This window comes from Meles meles, chromosome 9 (genome assembly GCF_922984935.1).
Source record: "Meles meles chromosome 9, mMelMel3.1 paternal haplotype, whole genome shotgun sequence".
NCBI classification, from domain to species: Eukaryota; Metazoa; Chordata; class Mammalia; order Carnivora; family Mustelidae; genus Meles; species Meles meles.
In genome coordinates, this window is record NC_060074.1 from 26955284 (window position 1) to 26973569 (window position 18286).

At 40.2% G+C, this 18286-nt stretch overlaps 1 protein-coding gene across 2 annotated transcripts in view; it reads left to right on the top strand.

The window, feature by feature from the left end:
- Positions 1-18286, top strand: part of XRCC5 (X-ray repair cross complementing 5) — an 88559-nt gene that overhangs the window by 55527 nt on the left and 14746 nt on the right. The gene's annotated exons all lie outside the window — the stretch shown is intronic.

Consider the following 18286-nt stretch of genomic DNA (forward strand, 5'->3'; position numbering starts at 1 on the left):
GCTCACAGGTGGCTCGCTCGAGACGCGGAGCAATGACGGGTGCTTCCCAGAAAGGGTATGTTCTCCAGCTGGCTGGCGGAGTTCACCCTGGCGCTGCGTGCTCGTGAGCGCGATGTGGGAGGCAGGGAGCAGGGGAAGTACTTCCTTAGGGCACTTCGGCTCTTGCCCTCAACCTCCTATACGTTCTGCGCCTCTTGCTTGCGTGGTGCATGACCATCATGCAGGGCGTTGCACTTGGTTCTCCTTGAATTGGGATGTCCTCAAGATTGCTTCCTACGCCCAGCTGGTTGAAGAAGGAAACTGATTTCAGATTGTGCTGATGTGCAAACTGTTTTAATCAATGACTTAAAGTGACTGCTCGTGGCAAACAACAGAAGCTCTTAACCAATTAAGATGTTTAGGAAAGGATGTTAGGCTTTTGTTAAAATAGTCACTAATCAGCTGAAATCTGTTAAGAGGAGCCTAGAAACAGCTTGGAGTCCCACTTCAATGCCATAAAAGTGTTTGGGCCCTCCCCTTTCAAATTGCAAGCCCAAGGCAAAAAATATGCTGACACAGAAAGAAGTGGCAAGTATAATTTGATACAGTTAGTCCTGTCTGTTAGGCACGCCTGCATGAAACTTTTAAAAATGGCATGCTTGTTTTTTAGGCTAGAAAAAGGAAGGGAGTTTTGTTCAGATGGGGAGCACAGTTTCAGGAGAGCTTGAGGATATTGTCAGCATGGATGCCTTTGGGAAAAAGAATAGTTAACTTTTTTTTTCTTAACAATTTTTTCCTTTTTTTTTTTTTTAAGATTTTACTTGTTTATTTCACAGAGAGTGAGAGTACAAGCAGGGGGATATGCAGAAGGAGAGGGAGAAGCAGGCCCCCCGCTGAGCAGGGAGCCTGATGCGGGACTCCATCCCAGGACCCTGGGACCATGACCTGAGCTGAAGGCAGATGCTGAACTGACTAAGCCACCCGGGTGCCCCAGCTTTTTTTTTTTTTTTTTTTTTTTAATCTTTTGTGGTTTGTTATGGACAGTTGGAGAAAAATCTTTAGTGAATAGTGATTAAAGGTCCTGTTATAGACCGAACTGTGTCTCCCCAAGATTCATACATTAAAGCCCTAACCCTTAATGTGATAATATTGGATTTGGGGCCCTTAGAAGAGGTCATGAGGTTCAGATGACTTCATGAGAGTGGAATCCTCCTTATAATGGTATTGAAGACCTTATAAGAAGAGACATCAGGTTTATGCTTTTTTCTTCTCTCTTCTCTACCTGTCTTTTCTCTCTGCCATCTGAGGATATAGTGAGAAGGTGGCTGACTGCAAGCCAGGAAGAGAGCCCTCACCCAAACCTGGCCATGTTAGCACTGGCCTCCAGAACTGTGCGGAAATAAATTTCTTACATTGAAGCCTCCTTAGCCCGTCATGTTTTGTTATGGCAGCCAGAGCTGACTGCTACAGGTCCATTTTCATTTCCTTTGTCAGATTAAATTGCTGAAATCCTGTAACTTAATCTCTTCATATCTTTCAGTGGTGATGAGATGCAACTGAAACACTGAGGATAGCCTTTGTAGGCCATTGGAGTCAGAAGCCATTTCTCTTGGGAGCGATCTTTTTGACAGTTCCCTTGCCCTTGGATTCTAGTAGTGTTTCCTTGGGGCACTGAGGATAAAATTCACCATCTGAGCTTTAGCAGTTATTCTATCATGGAAACATAGTGGAAGAATCCTTTCCATCTGTGGTAGATCTCCACAGTCTCTCCACTAATTCTGTGTGCTACTCAGTGATCTTTTGTAAGTGATCCACAAGTCTCTCCATTAAGTCTGTGTGCTACTCAGTGATCTTTTGTAAACTTACAAAGTTACAAAATTATGGATCATCACCATAATCCAGTTAAAAACTTTTCCCTCACCCTGAAAAGGTCCCCCTGACCATTTGTAGTCCATTCTTTTTTCCTATCACCACCCCGTGTCACCACTTCTGTTTCTATAGGTTTACCTTTTCAGGAAATTTCACATAAATGGCATCACTCAATCTGTAGTCTTTTGCATGTGGCTTCTTTTACTTAGCATGCTTTTGAAGTTTGTTGATGTAGCATGTATCAGTAATTTTTTTTTAATATTTTATTTATTTGAGAGAAAGAGAGAGGGAACACAAGCAGGAACAGTGGCAGAGGGAAAAGCAGGCTCCCCCATGAGCAGGGAGCCCAATGCAGGGCTCGATCCTAGGATCCTGGGATCATGACCTGAGCCAAAGGCAGACGCTTAACCAACTGAATGACCCAGACATCCTGAGTAATTGATTTCTTCTTATTGCTGAATAATACTCTGTTTTAGGGATGTGCCACATTATGTTTATCAGTTCACTAATTGATGGGTATATTTGGATAGTTTCCAGGTTTTAGCTATTATAAATAATGCTATGAAAATTACAAGTGTTGGTATTTTTTTGTTTTTCTTAGGTGAGAGTGGAATTGCTGGGAAGTTTATGTTTAGCTTTTTAAGAAATAGCCAAACTCCTTTCAGACAGTTTTATCACTTAACATCTCAGCAGCAGTGAATGAGAGTTCCACTTTCTCCGTATCTTTGGTGACACTTGTGTTGTTTTTTCAATTATAACTATTCTGGTGGCGATGTGTTGGCATCCCTGTGTGGGATTTTTTTGCAGTTTCTTAAATACTAATGAGGCTGACCTTTTTTCAGATGGTTATTGGCCATTCATATATCTTATTTCCTCTGGTGAAATGTCTATCTGAATCTCTTTCCCATTTCTTAATTCAATTTTCTTATCGAGATGTAGAGAATTCTATATATATTCTGGATACAGGTCCTTTGTCAGATATGTGATTTGCAAATATTTTCTGCAGCCTGTGATTTATCTTTTCAGTGGCGTCTTTTGAAGTATAAAGTTCTTAATTTTTATTTTCTTGATTATCATTTTTTCTTTTATGGGTTATCATTTTGTAGTCTTATGTAAGAAATCTTTGCCTAGCCAAGTCACACAGATTCTCTTCTGAAAGTTTTAGGTCTATAATCCATTTTGAGTTGATTTTTGTAAATGATTATGAGGGTGAGTGTCCTAGATTCATTATTTCTCATAGGTAACCACTTGTCCCAGCATATCATTTATTGGAAAGACCATCCTTTTCCCATCTAGTTGCCTTGGTATCTTGTTGACAATCAACTGATCGTACATGTAAGAGTTTATTTCTGTACTCTTCAATTCTCTTACACTGATATATGTCTGTTCTTCACTGATACATTATTTTTACTTACTTCAGCTTTATAGTAAGCACTGATATACTATAATATGTCTTTCAATTTTATTTTTTCCTAAAATTGTTTTGACTAATCTAGGTCCTTTGCATTTCCATGTAAATTTTAGATTCAACTTTTCAGTTTATAGAAAAAAGCCCACTGGGTGTTGATAGGGATTGCACTGAGCATATAGAATAGTTAAAGGAGGATTTCCATCTTAACAATATTGAATTTTTAAACCCATGAGCATAGAATATTTTCCCATTTATTTAGGTTTTTATTTACTTTCTCTCCATAGTGTTTTGTAGTTTTTAGTGCGCAAGTCCTGCACTTCTTTTGTTAAATTTTTGTGCATATTTTATTCTTTTTAATGCTATTGTGGTTGGAATTTTTTAAAGTTATTTTTTAGATTGTTGCCAATATATAGGAATTTTGATTTTGCATATTGATCTTATATCCTGCAATCTTATTAAACTTGTTTAATACTTCTAATTATTTCTATATACTCTGAATTTTCTAAAAGATTTTATGTATTTATTGGGGGTGTGGTGGAGAGAGAGATAGAGCACAAGCAGGAGGAGTGGCACAGGGAGAGAGAGAAGCAGACTCCCTGCTAAGCAGGGAGCCCAACAAAGGGCTTGATCCCAGGACCCTGGAAACATGACCTGAGCCTAAGGTAGACACTTAACTGACTGAGCCAGCCAGTTGCCTCTATACTCTGAATTTTCTGCATGCAGATGGTGCTGTCTGCAAATAAAGGCAGTTTTATTTTTTTCTTTTCTAATTTGTATGCCTTAACACTCTTTTTCTTGATTGTACTGGCTGGAATATCCAACAATCATAGAATTATAAAAGTGATTATCCTTGTTTCTCGTCTTAAGGGGAAAGCTTTTATCTTTACCGTTAGTATGATATTCTGGTTTTTCTCAGTCCCTTTATCATTGAAGATTTTCTTTTCTCACTCCTAGTTGGTTGAGAGTTTTTATTACAAATGCATTTTGACTTTAGTCAGATGCATTTTCTTTTTTTTAATTCATTTTCTATATAGAGATGATTATGTTGTGTTTGATTCTTCTATTAATATGCTGTGTTATATTCACTGATTTGCAGTTGTTAAACCAGCCTTGCATGTGGGGATAAATAACAGTCCATCAATGGTATATAATTTTTCTTGTATGTTCCTGAATTCATTTTGCTGATACTTTTTTTTTTTAATATTTTATTTATTTATTTGACAGAGAGAGAGGTCACAAGTAGGCAGAGAGGCAGGCAGAGAGAGAGGGAGAAACAGGCTCCCCACTGAGCAGAGAGCCCGATGCGGGGCTTGATCCCAGGACCCTGAGATCATGACCCGAGCGGAAGGCAGAGGCTTAAACCACTGAGCCACCCAGGCGCCCCTTGCTGATACTTTGTTAGGATTTTTGTACATATGTCCATGAAGGATACTTTTCTATAGTTTTCCTTTCTTGCAACATCTTTGGCCTCAATATCAGAGGAATATTGGCCTTATTGAATGAGTTGGGAAGTATTCTTTCTTCCCCTTCAAGATTAATATTATTTCTTTTTTAAATATTTGATAGAATTTGCCAGTGAAACCTAGGCCAGGGTTCTTCGTGGAACACTTTCTAATACTTGGTTATTTTACACATTATAGGTTTGGTCAGATCTTCCATTCTGTTTAAGTCAGTTGTAGTAATTTATGTCCTTACAAGAATTTGTCCATTTCATTTAAGTTGTTTAATTTATTGGCCTCACATTACTCATACTATTTTTCTCTTAAGTTCTGTGGGCTGATAGTGGTTTCCCTTCTTTTATTCTTGATTTTGGTGTCTTGTATCTTTTCTTTTTCATGGTCAGTCTGAGTAAAAGTTTATGGTTTTGCCTATCTTTTGTAGAAGATCCTAACTTCTGCTCTTATTGATTTTTTCCATTATTTTTATTTTATGGATTTCTGTTCTTGTCCTTTTTATTCCCTTCCTTATGCTCACTTTGGATTTAATTTGATCCTCTTCTTCTCATTTCTTAAAGTAGAAGCTTAGATTATTGCTTTGAAACCTCATTTCTTTTTTAATGTAGGCGTTGAAAGCTATACATTTCCCTCTAACCAGTTCTTTAGCTGCACACCATAAATTGTGATACATCATGTTTTTATCGTCCTTCAGTTCAAATGCTTTCTTATTTCTTTTGCAGTTACCTCTTTGACCTTGGATTATTTAGAAGAGTGTTTAATTTGCAGATACTGGGAGATTCCCATATTTATTTCTGTTACCGATTTTTATCTTAATTCTGTTGTAAGACATAGTTTGAATGGTTTCAGCCCTTTTAAATATATTGGAACTTGTTTCATGGCTTAGCCTATTCTTTGTTCTGACAAATGTTCCATATGCCTTTTAAAATAATGTATATTCCCCCCAAAATAATGTATATTTTACCGTTGTTAGGTCGAGGGTTCTGCAAATGTCAGTCAGGTGAGTTTAGATGATAGTTTATTCAAATCTATGTTCTTGTTGATTTTCTGTCTAGTTGTTCTCCGTGATGTTTTGAGTATTGAAAGTTACTGCCCTTGAGACCTTAGGGACTGGTAAGACCTCTATAATTTTTACCTGACCCTAGCTAAACAAAAATCTGGAGACCGAAGTGAATTTCTGCAGAGTACCAGTGAAGAAAATATTGTCAATTCAGCTAATAGAGTGTATTTTAAATAAAAGTCTTCAGGTATTGGAGTTTAAAAAAACCAAAACTTAGATACATGTATCACAAGATTATGTTTGTCTTTCATAATCCTCTGCTTCATGAGAGCAATTCCTTTACTTTAACACATGACCACCTTACTCTGTACAGGAAAACTATAGGTTCAGGAACTTGTTGGAGCACAGAAGATGATTAGTTGTAAGTAACGAAAAGTCAGTTTACGTTTTAATGATAATAGGGTTTTTTGTTTTTTTTTTAAAGATTTGAGAGAGAGGGAAAGAGAGAGAGAAGGAGAAAGCACTAGTGGAGGGAGGGGCAGAGAAAGAGGCTGAGAAAGAGCAGAGTTTCCACTGAGCACAGAGCCACACTTAGTCTCAGGACCCTGAGATCAGGACCGGAGAGGAAAGCAAGAGTCGACTGTGCCACCCAAGTGCTCTGACAGTAGCTATTTAAGTACCTATTTTCTTAGGTCAGTGCTTACAGATTTGGAAAATTTATACGTTCATTATTCCCACCTTTCATTTGTTTCTTCTTTTGTGCCATTTTTCTCAAGCATGGGTTTATTTTGTTTGATTCATTCTTTGTCTCATACATTGAAAAGAAAATATATGGAATAACTAAGGCTGGATTATCCCGTAATTGTCTCCATTTCTGATTGCTCTTAGATGGACTTTAATGAAGCCAACGAGACTTATACATTAAAACTTGAAATGTATGGGATGGGGGAGGTGAATATATAAACCAGAGATAAGATTTGCCTGTAGCAAATCCGGTTCACATTGGTAGTCTTTCCTGAGGACGGTGGGTAAAATTAAATAATTTGAAGGTCCTTTTTAATACAGCCCTTTAGGTGTATGAGTAATAAACAGAAAGAATGAGGAAAGTAGATGGTGCAAAAAATAAAAAAGAAATAAAAGGATTATGATATAGAAGTATTCTGAGTTTCATCTTCAGTAAATGCCAGCCATGAAAAATGTCTATCCGTTTAAGACTCACTAGAAATAGAAACAATTGTTTATTGCTCCTTAGACTTCTCCTCATTAAAAAAATAAATACATGTTCATTGGAAAAAATCAAATAGTAATAGAGTAGTACATAAAAGTTAAGAAAAGGAAGTCTCCTTCATTGTCCCCTTCTCTTCCAATCCCTCCACAAACTCGTATTCTGTCTTGCTTTCTTAACTCTCTCCCCTTAGGAGTAAGCCTGTTAATCCCTGGCAGTGCTCTGTGTTGTAGTCAAGATGGTTAATATTTTAGGGTGTGCTAAAAATTGGGGTTATAGCCATAGACAGTACATTTTGTAAAACACCCCCCCCCACTACCCACCAAATCCCAGTGGTATCAAGCAACATGATCGAAGAGGAGAAAAAAGAGCTTCCAGCGAAATGGGATGGAGCTGAGTAATTTTAAGTGACGGCAATAAAGATGCCTGTGTGTGCGTAGTCAGGGCAGTGCTGGAAATGGTATCTTTGGGGCACCTGGGTGGCTCAGTTGGTTAAGATCTGACTCTTGATCTCTGCTGGGGTCTTGATCTTGGGGTTGTGAGCTCGAGCCCTGTGTGGGGCTCCACGCTGGGTGTGAAGCCTGCTTAAGATGCTCCTTCTCCCTCTTCCTCTGCCCCTCCCCCCATTAAAAAAAGTGGTTTCTTCTCCTCACAGGCCTGCACACTCCCTTACACAGCCTATTACTCTTTCTGTATACTCCCCTTCCATAGAGCTTTCTTTTCACCATCTCCATATCTGTAAAATTAAAGCGAAGGGTGGTGATAAAAAAAGTTCTAGACTGTCCATTCCCACAACTGGTGGTGACCAGTTGTAAAAATGCAGTGTGGGGGTTTAAATTGAAGGCATTCAAAAAGACATCTTCATTCTGTGAGGTTTTGCAGGAGTAAACCAGTGAGGCTTAGTTGGTTCATCCATTTAGCAAGTGACCAGCATCCTACTATGTGCTAGTCACTGTAACGAAACACAGACAGTAAACAAATAAGAAAATAAATGTCAAATGGTGGTAAGGACTTGTGTTTGTTTCCAAGGGCTTTGTAACAAAGTACCACTCTGGCTTAAAACTAGAGAAGTTTATTTTCTCACAGTTCTGGAGGCTAGAATTCCAAAGTGGAGATGTCAAGAAGGTTGGTTCCATCTGAGGACTCTGAGGGGAATCTGTTCAGTGCCCCTCTCCTAGGTCGTGGTGACAGCTGACAGTCGTTTGTGTTCCTTAGCTTGTAGACACGCCACTCCAGTCTCTGCCTCCTCCTCTTCACAGGGAGCTCTCTCACTCTGTGTGTCCAAAATTCCCTCCTTTTTTTTTTTTTTTTAAAGATTTTATTTACTTATTTGAGGGAGAGAGAGTGATTGGGAGAGAGAGAGAGCACGAGGGAGGGAGGTGCAGGAGAGGGAGAAGCAGATTCCCCATTGAGCAGGGAGCCCACTGCAGGGCTCAGTCCCAGGACTCCCTCAGGATCATAACCTGAGACAAAGGTAGATGTTTAATTGACTGAGCCACCCAGGTGCTCTTAAATTTTCCCTCTTCTTATAGGGACACCAGTCATGATTAGATTAGGGCCCATTCTTATGATCTTGTCTTAATTTGATTACATCTACAAGGACCCTATTTCCAAATAAGGTCATATTTGAGGTTTCAGAAAGGACATGAATTTTCAGAGAATGGTATTCAACTTACGACAGCACCACAGAAAAAAATAAAACAGGATAGTGGGATAGCGAGTGCTGGGGTGAGATGGGCTTACGATTTTATAGAGGATCAAGGAAGACTTACTTTTGGGGTGTCATTTGAATAGAGAATTAAGGAAGGTGGAGGAGAGAACCTAGTGGATATCCCTGGGGAGAACTCTTCAGACAGAGGGAGCAGTATGTTCTCCTGAAGCAGTGTGTTTGGCTTCTTTTAGGAGCACCAGGGGGGCCAGTGTAGCTGAAGTAAAGAAGTAGATGAGATCGGGGCGGGGGGGGGGGGTGGTAGCTGGGTTACATATCACATAGGGCCTCCTAGACCTCTTGCTTTTACTCTGAGTGAAATGGGAAACCACTGAGGAATTCCAGGTAAAGGTTGATCTGATTGACTTTATGTTTTAAAAGTGTCCTGGCTGCCATGTTGAGAATGGGCAAGGTGAAAGTAGACAGATGAGTTCGAAGGCTACTATAGTAATGTAAGTGAGAAAGTGAGAAGAAGTCAGATTTTTTTTTTTTTTAAGATTTTATTTACTTAAAAAAAAAAAAAGATTTTATTTACTTGACAGAAAGAGATCACAAGTAGGCAGAGAGGCAGGCAGAGAGAGAGAGAGAGGGAAGCAGGCCCCCTGTTGAGCAGAGAGCCCGATGCGGGACTCGATCCCAGGACCCTGACATCATGACCTGAGCCGAAGGCAGCGGCTTAACCCACTGAGCCACCCAGGTGCCCAAGAAGTCAGATTTTTGATACGCTTTAAAAGTAGAATTGGTAGGTTTTACTATTTGAATGCAGGGTGGAGAGAAAGAAACAAGCCGACTCCCAAGTTTTTTGGCCTGAGCAACTGGAAGGAATTGCTTTTTACGAGAAGGGGGAGACATGCAAAGTGGGTTATGCAGGTCTGGACTTCAGGAAAGAGGTCTGAGTTCCAAATACAAATCTGGAAGAGGTCACCTAGAGGTGTTCTCTGAAGGCATGAGACTGGATGAGATCTTTGAGAAGGAAGAGGTATTGGTGTTTGGGGCACCAGTGGAAGGGGTCACTTAGAGGCACAGATGGTTCATCCAAGGCAGTGGGACACAAGGCAGTGTGGTACAGATGCAGGTGCGTGACCAGTGTGAGGAAGAATTCATGGACCGGTCTGGCATAACCTGAGCCGTAAGAGGCTGGACAAGAGAGAGCCCAAAGAAGAGTATCCCAGGTGATGCAGCAGCCTGTGGGTGTCCTGGTGCTCTGGGTGCTAACAGGATTTTCCCCAGAAGTAAGGGTTTTCTGTCACTGCTGCTGAGGTGACCGTTGAGCATTTCTGGCCACTTTATACCCCTGTGTAATTCTCTCCTCTTTTCTGTCATATTCTGGATCTATCTCTTCCTTTCCATCCTAACTACCCGTATCCTAATTCAAGCTTTCATTACTTCACCATTGGACAGTTATAGCATCCTATACTAATTATCCTCAACGTTGTTCTTGTTCAACTCATCCCATATGTTGGTACAGATTTAGCTACCCCCCCCTTTTTGTTTTAATTTTATTTTTAAGTAATCTCTACACCCAAAGAACTTACAACCTTGTGATCGAGACTTGCTTGCTCCACTGACTGAGCGAGCAAGGAACCCCCAGGCTTAGCTTCTTATAGCCCAGAGTTGATTAAGGGTCAGCCCTTTTTAATCACTCACCATGTCTTTGAAATGAGTCCCCCATTTCAAGGCTTTCCAGAGCCTGGTTCTTTTCTGCCATTGCAGGCCCCCTTTGTGAACTCTGTACTCAGACCAAACAGTATTCCCTCTCATACCCTTGTGACACTGCCTTTCTACCTCTTTGTATTTGCTCAGGATGTTCCTTCCACAACAAATGCCCATTCTTTTTTCTCACCCCCAAATCCCAGTCTGAAGAGATGCTTGTGATTGAAGAGCTAGTGTATCCTGGGATACCTGAGCCCAGTAATGGTTTTATTGTAATGTGATACATTATCAAAGATGCTGGTGGTCTGCCATCAGTGGGACAGATAACCTCCATCTGCTTTTATGTTCTCTGTATACTGCTAAGTAAGTTTTTTTGTTTCTATTACTGATTTTAACAAAGCAGTGCCTGGGAATGGTAGTAATTACAGAAGAATTAATTCTTGGTTTCTTTGGATCAATTCATAAATCTTAGCCCCACTGAAGGAGAAGTGGGAGAAGAATAATATCTCAATATTTTGAGCTCTAAAATTTACAACTTCACAAAAATCGAAAAAGAGGAGAAAAATGAAAAAAAAAAAAGAGGATCTCTAGGAAAGATGCCATATAAACACAGGGCATCATTATTTATCAGTTTGTAGGAAGATTTACCACATGAAACATAGTTGTTTTAAATTTTCTGGTACTTGATACATCCTTTTAAGAGTGACTTAGATTCTTATGGCATCATAAGACACTGTGCCACCCACCGCCCCATCGTCCACAGAAGCTCATTCAAGCAGTGGCCACCAACCTCTCTGTCCTTTCTATGGAGTCTGAGTCACCACTCACTGTATCTCTTCAGCTGATACATGAATTTCAGTTCCATTCAATTACCAACTTTTAATTGGATCCCACTGCCAGATTGGTCTCCTGTTCCAGAGTGTTTCCTCTTGGCTGCACTGTTACTATGGCTACTTGGTTCCTTCTACTTACTTCCTGCATTAGGTGGATGACATCCACTCTGGTATGAAGCTAGACAGATACTGTAAAATTGCTATAGTACCAAACACCGTCGTCTTGCATTCTGCCTCCCTCCTACTGCCCATCTGGAATGGGATCAAGTCCACATGGTAAGGTTATTAATTCTTCTATATCACTTTTATTTTAGGAAACTTCTCCAAGTTTTAGAGTTAGAAAATTATGGAGACCCTCTTTCTCTACTCCCTAGCCTAACACCTAACACATACCTCCAGACATATGGCATATACATGACATAAAGGAGCCAAAGAAGTCACTTCATTAGATGAAAAAGTCTTCCTTTAGCTTCTTTCTTATGTTAGCATCATGTCCCAATTTTGGACTTTAAATGCACTCCATATTGGAATTGGGGAAATTAGTTACACTTAAAGACCAAAATATGTCTTTTTTTTTTTTTTTTTTTTTTTTTTTTTAGCAAACTGCTGTATGCCCTGTAAATCTGTAAATATGCATTATAACCTTCAGGTTTTGTGGGACACGTTCAGTGGGTCTTCAGTGGTTAAACTGAATGTTGTTAATAAAAAATGAAAAGACCATAGAATGCCATGGAACCCAACCTTTGACCAGGAAACTTAAAATTTTGTAGACCTGAGTTATTTATCTCATCAAGTTATTTAAGATGAGAGCTGTTACTCATCCAGAATGAAGATTTGTTGTAATGTTCTCTTACATAAAGTGACCTTACTACTAGTGGGTTTTCCTGGATACCATTTTTCTAGTTTCTCATTAGCTTGCACTACCACCTTTTTTCTAGAGTGAGCTAAGACCAAGAGACCTTTCTGTGGCTATAAAGTAGGACTCACAGTTAGCTCAAGTAAAAACAAAAATAAAACGTGAGAGATCTCGATCTGCAGGAATGGATTCTGACAATAAAGACTTTGCATTTACTCTGCTCCTTGTGCCTGGGGTTTTAATTTAACACATCAATGAAAAGGCAACATTTAAAAGGGGGGGAACACCCAGCAGGACTTACTTTTATTAGTGCAATTTGTAAGAAATTACTGCATTTAATGAGAAAATCGTTAAGCATGAAAAAATGGGCTGTGACTGAAATTGTGGAGCTTAAATGGTGAGATTTTAATTGGGTTTTTTAGTTATTGGTAAGAAAATAATAATAATAATAAAAAGCTGGCGAAGGCTATATGTATGTTGTTGAGGTGGTCAGCATTTTTTATCCTTCGTTCGATTTCCTGTGCCACTGGTCACCTGTGATACTGTGGCTGTGGTGGTCTCTGTGTCAGGGCCACGGAATGTTTCTGCTCTCAGAAGGGAGGCAGGCAGCTGTCTGCTCAATGGAGAATTCTGGGGCAAATTGTCTCGCACAATAGTTTCTAAAAGGGGGAAGATCAGGGCAGAGGCAAAGAGCTGGACAGAGCTGTGTCTGCTTCACAGTCCAGCTGCTTCAAAGTATGACGTTTGCACATCATTTACGTGAAGCTTATCCTTTTTTCCTAATTCTCGGTTTCTTTTGGTGCCACCCAGTGATTTCTTTTTCCCCCAACAAAATATATTTCATTAAAGACCACAAAACTAAAATAAAACGAGGAATACCAGATTTGCCAGACCAAGAATCACAAGCATTGAGGGCAGATTCTGCCTGGGGTCTTATATATCCAGCCTCTTTTGGAAATAGAAGCAGAAAGGACATTTAAGAAATAAGTCAGCATATATTTTGTCATGGAGAGGAAAATATTTGGGGTAAGTTTTTTGTGCTTCAATTTTCAGAAGATCCTTTGACTTCTGTGAAAGGGGAGAAGCACCATGGGAAGGGTTCAGTCACTTCCGGTTCCTCTGGTTTGTCATCGCTGTCCACGCAGTTGTGTGGCCACTGCGCACTGGGTTTCACAGGCTTAAACCTGAAGGAGAGGGAGGTGTCTGTAACTCTAAAGATGTTTCAAGTAGACATGAAAATCTCTCTCTCTTTTTAATGTAATTCTGGTTTTGTAGAAATACACTTTAAATATATGTATTTTTAAAGATTTTATTTATTTGAAAGAGAGAGAGCACGTGGGAGAGGAGGCAGGAGGGTGGAGGCAGAGGGAGAAGCAGACACCCTGCTGAGCAGGGAGCCCAATGCAGGACTTGATCCCAGGACCTTGGAACCATGACCTGAGTGGAAGGCAGACGCTTAACTGACTGAGCCACCACCCAGGTACCCCCTGTATGTATGTGTGTGTGTGTGTGTGTGTGTGTGTGTGTATAAATAAATAAAATTTGATATATATTGTGTATATCTATTTATATATATTTACTATATATATACAAAATTGGCTGAGAAAAGCTTTAAATAAATGCTTATGAACCTTTTCAGTAACTTTCTATTGAATTTCATTGTATCCTCTCATTAGAAAGAAGAAAAAATAACTCATGTTTTATCTTCCTTTATTATTTAAAGAATTCAGTGTTAATTTTATGTCTCCAGGATATATCCAGTACCTAAAATGGGGCATCCATCCACCCCTGTGGCTTCACAGTAACACTGTGTGGAATGGCCCCTTTCTCACGCTTCCTGTGGGTGCACCAGATCTTGGTGGGGGTGGGGACGGACCCGAACTAGCCCCTACAGGTTGTATTTCCCAGCCTCTCATGACTACTGGCTTCCTACAGGTTTCAGCCCAAAGGAGACCCTGGTGGGAAATTGGTAGGAGGCAAGGAGGGAGGGAAAAGCTGGGGTGTTTCTTCCTCCCTGTCTGTGTTAGGCAGCATCCCCAGTCCTCCATGGCTTCGGCTCCCGTTGGACAGACCCGTGAGTGAGCTCTAGTTGATGCACCTCCCCCTGCTCTTTTCTCCCCCGACCCTGCACTGCCAAGGGGTGCTAAGGGCTTCTTGCTGTTCTGATCTTTGGATGACAGAACCACTCTCAGTTGGCTTTATAGCCCTTCATCACCTGTTTAACAATTGTGCGCATTACGCTTCCTTTGTTAAATGCTCAGAGTGATTTCTATTCTTCTGGTTGGGTGGTGACTGATAGAAACACAGCCTCTACCCACAATGACCAGTTTATATCCTGTAGTAAAGAGCCATAAGCCTGTTGGCAGTCCATTTTTGTTCTAGTTGCCTGTAATAAAACACAGACTCATTTTCTTATCACATACCTGTTTCTTACACGTTTCTGGCTTAAAATGGTCATTGTATTTATGTGTGCGTTTAATTGGTGGCAGACTGGACTACTTGCTTTGAGTTTTGTTTGCCGATAGATATTATTATTTTATTCTCTTAGTTACTGACCTGACCGTATACTTATTTAAGTGCTTAATTTATATCATCATTTTTAAAGTTTGTTTTATGAAGATGCCACTGTCATTGCATAAATCTGTTCTTAACATTTACACATAATTTAACTGCCAACTTCTGTAAAGTGTGTACCCTTTTAATAAGTACATTTCACAGGAGGCATTGAGATAGTGAGAAGGATTAAATTGGGAGATGTCCTGAATGATGCCTGAGTTGAGCAAAATCATTTGAGATGACTTTATAGCCCTTTATAAATAATGTGTGACAGATGAGCAAACCCACTGCTGTTTTGGCTTTGTCCGATGGAGGGGAAAAAACCCACAATAAATGACTTCCTTTCATTCTGTTAGAAACATCTTTGCAGAGAACAGTGGTAGTAAGTAAATGTCAAGTTGGAAACTGACAAGCACATGGCCCGGGGTGTTTTGGCCCCTGTGACTGTACAGTAAGAAGAGAGGTGATTCATTTTGGGGAATTTTCTGTGGTATTGAATATTTTCTCTAGAGGGGGAGAGCATACATTTCAGATTAAACAAACAAAAAAGCCTGCCATTTTCCCTATACATAACAGTTTCATATCTGGGTCGCATTTTTTTAATGCTAACACTAAAGTATTATTGAGACTAATTTTGTGTTATCCACAATCTGTACATATGTGAGATGCTGGGCTAATATATAATGCCCATATTTAAAACCTCAAAATTTAGGCCATTTTGATTTTGAAGACTCCTTGAAATAAATGATAGCCCTTGCCTAAGATGGATGGCCCTTTCAATGGCCATCTTTTATATTAGCTACTAATGAGTATTATTGAGCCTCTGACTAATTCTGAAAAGCATTTTGGTGAATTATAATTGGGGTTGTGATTTACTGAGTATGAAGACTGACAGGCCGTTCCATACCCTATAATTAATGTAGAAGCAGAGACAAGCACCGTGATGATCAGCATTTCCCTTATGTGGGGCGGAGAGGACGGGGGCTTCAAAAGCGTCATCTAGCCAAAGTAGAATATTAGTTTGTCTGCCATTTCTGGATTTTACTTTTATTAAAAATGGCAGGAAAACATGAAGTGCTACCAAACTTCAGAAGGGAAGTCTCGTCCACATGTTATTCAGGATATTCAGGATATTAAAGCATCTTCCATCAGAGATATTTGCTGGTGTTTAAATGGTTCATGATAGTCAGTGAACCACAAAATAGTCTGGATAGACCAACAGAATTCAGAATCATGGGCCAGAGACACAGGCCACGTAACTGATGATTCCTAAAAGGGCGAAATCTGGTTCTTCGTTTTCTTTGGATTTATTGCAACTTGGATATGCTTATCTCCCTGTGTTCCTGAATTTCCTGGAGGAAAAGACAGACAGTCTAACATATAAATCAGAAAACTCAATCCAGATAGGCCCACAAATACATAAGAACTTCATTCTTAAATAGAAAGTAGATCTTGAGACTCCTACTTCCTTTTCTTTATATCCCTTAACTGTGTCATTACTGCAAATGGATTATTGACTTTTGCTTTTGCTTTATTTTAGTCTCCTGAATACTTTTCTCTGTAAGATGGCAACTCTGTGTGTGTGTGTGTGTGTGTCTGTGTGTGTGTGCCATCACATGTCAAGATAAAATGGGTGAAGGAACTGTTTTTTTTTTTTTTTTTTTTTGCAAAGCAGTTAAGTCCCTATTTAATTGATATATGGACTTCCTAAGCTTCAGTACCTAATCCCTTGTGCTTTTTTTTTTTTTAAAGATTTTATTTATTTATTTGACAGACAGAGATTACAAGTAGGTGGAGAGGCCAGCAGAGAGAGAGGAGGAAGCATGCTCCCTGCTGAGCAGAGAGCCCGATGCGGGGCTCGATCCCAGGACCCTGGGATTTTGACCTGAGCCGAAGGCAGAGGCCTTAACCCACTGAGTCACCCAGGTGCCCCGGTCCCTTGTGCTTTTTATACTCTTTTTCTTGCAGTCTTTATGTCATAGTTTAACCGCAACAGATAGCTCTCCTCTTTCATCTGTTGGCATCCATGGTGCCATACCCTCTTGGTTTTTGCCTGTCTCCCTTACCACGTCTTCTTAGCTCCTTTGTTGCCCCCTTTCCTCTCTACAAGCTCTAAATGTTGCAGTTCCCTAAAGTCTTGGTCTTCAGTTCTTCTCCCCTGCAGTTGCTCTAGAGCCAAGTTCCATCCTGCCTCAGGACCCTCACACAGACTGTAGTCTTCTTGGACCACCTGCCCTCCAACCTTCCCCTAGCTGATTCTTCCTCCTTCCCCTCCTCCTATCTGGACTCCATGTGTTGAACCATTTGTTCCTCTTCAGACACACCCTGTGCTTTCCCACATCTTTTCTTCATACTTCCGCTCATTCTGTTTTCTGCTCTATGATGACCAACTCTATTTTTCATTGCTCAGTGAAAAAGCCATGTTAATTCATGAAAATATCTTATAATCGGTCACCAGAGATTTTAAAAATTCACATCAGCTGACATATTTCCATACTAGTCATAGTTCTCTTCACATTTACCTCCTACTATTACTTTTGTATATGTCTTATATCTTCTTGTAGACTATCAGCTTCTCAAAGCAAGGACTTCAACCTCATGTCTTCCACAGAACATACTCCAGGGTCTTCCCTGTAATGGTCACACAGTAAATATGTACTAGGTCGAAGTAATGAAAATACTCACTGCATAAAGAGAAACATTTACATCGTAGCTCACTAGGTCCCTCACTCTCATTTCAAAAGAAATGAGGAGCTGAGTCTCTAGGATTACTACCCATGGCTGATGAAGGCTGTTATTGATGGCTAGTTTGGTAACTCTGAGTAACTTTATGTCTGGCTCATCAGAGCAAGTGGGCTGCTGTAAGTAGTGGAGAGCACAGCCAAACCCTTCTGTCCCCTCACCTCTCCAAGCTGAAAATGGAGAGAGCTTCTCTTGCTTTGAGCTTCTTGTTGGTTTTCCTCTCTGCCTACTAATCAGGGCTTTGTTGTTTATCTTGTTTTAAAAGACTCATCCTGATATCCTTTCTCTCCTTGGTACTGTTGGGTTTTAATTCACCACTGCAGGATACATTGGTAAAGATTTCAGAAATTGCAAGAAAGTGTTTCTTTAATCCCTCAAGTTTGCTAAGTACTTTATTATAATGGAGATCATAATCTCTTAGTTGGTGGCAGAAATGCAGTAGTTACTGGGGATATTTTTCCCTTGCTGCAAAATGATTATATTAAGAAATTCTTGGTCCAGGTTTTTGTTTTTGTTTTTGCTTTTTTAAGATTTTATTCAGTTAGCATGCGAGTGGGGGGAAGGGCAGAAGGAGAGAGAATACCAAGCAGTCTTCCCGCCGTGGAGCCTGACACAGGGCTCCGTTTCATAACCCTGAGACTCTGGCCTGAGCTGAAATCAAGATTGGGTGCTCAACTGACTAAGCCACCCAGGTGCCCCACTTTGCCCAGTTTTTTAATCCTTTCCATAGGCTATAGGATCCTTAGGAAGTAAATTGATGGCACGAGTTTCCTGTTTTTCATAAGGCACTGAACAGTGCTCAGGTCACTGTGATTTACTTAGTGGCCTTGAGCCTTTATAGGCGAGCCTTGAAAGTAGTTTCATTAGTATTGTGCATGTACCCGTTCATAATTGCTATGATGCTCAGATGAGGCTGTGACTGTGGCGTCACCTTGACCGTTCAGCATAAATTGCCCGCCGAGCCAGCAAGTAAGTGGTTTCAGGGCATAACTGAGAGTGA